Raw genomic sequence first — 4,132 nt, forward strand, 5'->3', positions numbered from 1 at the left:
CACGTGATCCTTACCCGTCTCTGGCCACACGTCCAGCATAAACAGCCGCCATCCGAGGAAGGCAGGGAGGGAGGAGATCAGCTGGGGACCCCATGCGCCCGACGTTGCCGGCCCACCACCTGCTCTAAGGTGACCAAGCAGGATCACTATGTTGAGGTTCAATCCAGTTCCTCGGGGTAAGGATGTCTTTAATGCACACCTAGGAGCCCTAGGGAGCTGGCTGGGAAATGCCAGCAAGATGGGAGTGCACTGGGAGAGAACTAAAGCCAATGCAAATCCTGAGGTCTGAGGCTGTTTGAAATGATTTGCAAAACTGGCTGAGGCTGAGACTCAAGAAGAGTTGGGGGTTGGTGGTTAAAGAGGTTTTCCAATAGAAACATGGCAGCTAGCCAGAGGCAGGCTGTGAGCTGTTGCTATGCTGTAGTGGGAGGAGCAAGGGGATCAATGGCTGCTGTGGCTGGTTCACATCCCAGCCCTGTACTTACTATTTGTGTAATCTACTACCTGTCTGCAGAGCTCAGTTTTCTCATCTGTTTACTAGAGTTTATATCTCTACCTTGAGATGCAACATTTTTTTTAACAATAAAAAAAAAAAATTTAGAGAAGGTTTAGATATACTGGAGAAAACAGATGCAAAGACAATACAGAGTTCCAATACACTCCATACCCTGTACCTCTTTAATTAACGTTGGTATGTGCATGAATAATACCCTATAGTAAGATCAGCATGAAACTTGTCCCTATGAAGTGGTGGTTAAAGATACCTTAAATGTCGAACATGTTATACCACCCTATAGTCCCTGAGCTCAATCACCACTCCTTCTCTCCCACACATCCCAGCATTCTGCAACATGCGGCAATGTCACACAGAACTCACAACTGTCAAGGAAATGGCCCATGTAATTGTGGAGGCTGGTAAATGAGGAAATGGATTAGAAGGCTGCACCTAATCCATGGTGCAGAGGTCATTCTGGAGGATTTTCCTCATTCATCTAGTCTCAGGAGGTGAGCGACCCAAATAAGCAGGACAGAGGACAGGCTATGATGCACCGGGCTGTGGGAGCTTATGAATCAGGTCAGGCGGTGATCCGCAAGTTCGATGAACTAGAGGTCACAAGTGATGATCCCAATGCAAGATTAAGAGAATGAGAGTGAAATTTGCCAAAGCAGTACTATATTTTGGACTCAGACCATGCCCTCAAGGAAAACTAAATCACACCCTCTAGTAAAGTGAGGGCATCCTTGTTGTTATGTGCTGTTGACTCTATAATTTCTGTATACAGTTTCCAAGGAACGTATGGTAAATTTGAACCATCAGCCTTCCAGTTAGCAGTCCAGTGCACATCCTACAGCGCCACATCAGAACTCTAATGCCTTAGTCCTTTGTTGTTGTTGTTGTTAGGTGCTGTCCAGTTGGTACTGACTCATAGCTGCCCTGTGCACAACACAATGGAACACTGCCCTATTCTGTGCTCATCTCACAACTGGTGCTACATTTGAGCCCATTGCTACTGCCACTCTGCCAATCCATCTCATTGGTGGTCTTTTTCTCCAACTCTCCACTTTACCAAACATGGTATCCTTCTCCAGTGACTGGTCCCTCCTGATAATATTTCTGAAGTATGAGCAATTGCAAAGTCTGGCCATCCTGGCTTCCAAGAAGTACTCTGGCTTTCCTTCTCCCAACACAGATCTGTTGGTTCTTTCGGCAGTTCATGGCACTTTCAATATTCTCCTCCAATACTATAACTCAAATGCATCAATTCTTTGTTGGCCTTTTACTTTACCTAGCATGATGTCCTTCTCCCAGGACTGGTCCTTCCTGAAAACATGTCCAAAGTGGTGTGAGATAAAGTTTCAACAGTTTCTCTTCTAAGGAGTTTTCTGGCTGTACTTCTTCCAAGACAGATTTATGAGTACTTCTGGAACTCCATGGTATACTCAGAATTCTTTCCAGCACCATAACTCAAAGGCATCGCTGCTTCTTCAGCATGCGTAGGAAATGATTGAAAATACTATAGCTTGGGTAAAGTGCACCTTATTCCTCAGGGTGCTTTTTAACACTTTGTTGTTGTTGCTAAGTGCTGTCCAGTCAGTTCCTACTCATAATAACACTGTATAGGGTTTCCAATCAGCAGCTGGTGAGCTTGAACCACCGACCTTACAGTTCAAACCGACTTTGCATTCTAGTGCCTTAATCCATGGTGCCACACCAGGACTCCAACTTTAACACTATTAACACTTTCAAGTAGTCTTTTTCAGCAGATTGGAACAGAGAAATAGGTCATTTGATTTGTTGACTGCTGCTTCCATAAGCATCAATTGTAGATCTAAGTAAAATGAAATCATTGATAACTTTAATCTTTTCTGTTTGTCATGATGTTTATTGGCCCAGTTGTGAGGATTTCTGCTTTCTTTACACTTAGATGTAATCCATTCTGAAGACTGATTTTCACCAGTAAATGCTTCAAGTCTCACTTTCAGCAAACAATGTTGTGTCATACCCATATCTCAGGTTGTTAATGAGTCTTCAGCCAATCCTGATGTCATATTCTTCTTCATATAGTTCAGCTTCTCAAATTATTTGTTCAGCATACAGATTGTTCTGTTGTTGTAGTTAGGTGCTATTAAGTCGGTACTGACTCATAGCAACCCTATGTACAACAGAACAAAACACTGCCCGGTCCTGGGCCTACCTCACAATTGTTGTCATGCTTGAGCCCATTGATGCTGCCACTTTGCCAATCCATCTCACTGGGGGTTGGTCTTCCTCTTTTTCTCTGACTCTCCACCTTACCAAACATGATATCCTTTTTTACCGACTGGTCCCTCCTGACAATATGTCTGAAGTATGAGAGATGAAGTTTGGCCATCCTGGCCACCAAGGGGCACTCTGGCTGCTCTTCTTCCAACACAGATCTGTTGGTTCTTTTGGTGGCCCATGGCACTTTCAATATTCTCCATAACTCAAAAGCATCAATTCTCCTATAGTTTCCTTATTCACAGTCCAGCTTTCACATGCATATGAGGTAATTGAAAATACCATGGCTTGGGTCAGGTGCACCTTAGTCCTCAAGCTCACAGATTATGTAAGTATGGTGAAAGGATGAAATCTTGACCCACACATTTCCTGATTTTAAATCATATAGTATCCCCTTGTTCTGTTCTAAGGACTGCCACTTAGTTTATGTACAGGTTCCGCATTTCCACATAAGCACAATTAGGCATTCTAGAATTCATATTCTTTGCAAAACTATCCATAATTTGTTATGATTCACACAGTCAAATGTCTTTGCATAGTCAATAAAACACAGATAAACATCTTTCTGGTGTTCTCTGCTTTCAGCCAAGATCAATTTGATGTCAGCAATGATAATCATTGTTCCAAGTCCTATTCTGAATCTGGCTTGAATTTCTGGCAGCTTCCTGGTAATGTATTGCTCTAACAGCTTTTTAATTATCTTCAACACATTTTACTTGTATGTGATATTAATGATACTACTCAATTATTTCAGCATTCCAGTAGATCATCTTTCTTTAGAATGGACACAAATATGAATCTCTTCTAGTTGGTTAGCAGGTAGCTGTCTTCCTAATTTCTTGGCATAGACAAGTAAGTAATTCCAGAATTGCAAACACATAGTGGTATTCTGTCAGTTTTTTGAGACTTCATTTTTACTAGTACCTTCAGTTCAGCTTGGACTTCAACCATCAGTTCTTGATTATATGCTATCTCATGAAATGGTTGAATGTTGGCCAACTCTTTGTGGTACAGTAACTCTGTGTATTCCTTCCATCATATTTTGCTGTTTCCATAATTGTTCAATATTTTGTCCATAGAATTCTACAATATTGTAACTTAAGGCTTGAATTTTGTCTTTCGTTCTTTCAACGTGAGAAATACTGAGTGTGTTCCTCTTTGATTTTTTTCTAACTCTAAGTCTTTGCATATTTCATTATAATACTTACTTTATTTTGCTTTCTCAAGCTACTTTTATAAATCTTCTGTTCAATTTTTTATTTAATCATTTCTTCCATTTGCTTTAGCTAATATCGTTTCAAGGAGCCTTGGTGGCACAGAGGTTAAGCACAGGCTAGCAATGCATACTACCACTCATCTGCCAATTTGTCA

The sequence above is a fragment of the Chrysochloris asiatica genome, unplaced genomic scaffold, assembly GCF_000296735.1.
Source record: "Chrysochloris asiatica unplaced genomic scaffold, ChrAsi1.0 scaffold00071, whole genome shotgun sequence".
Classification (NCBI taxonomy): Eukaryota; Metazoa; Chordata; class Mammalia; order Afrosoricida; family Chrysochloridae; genus Chrysochloris; species Chrysochloris asiatica.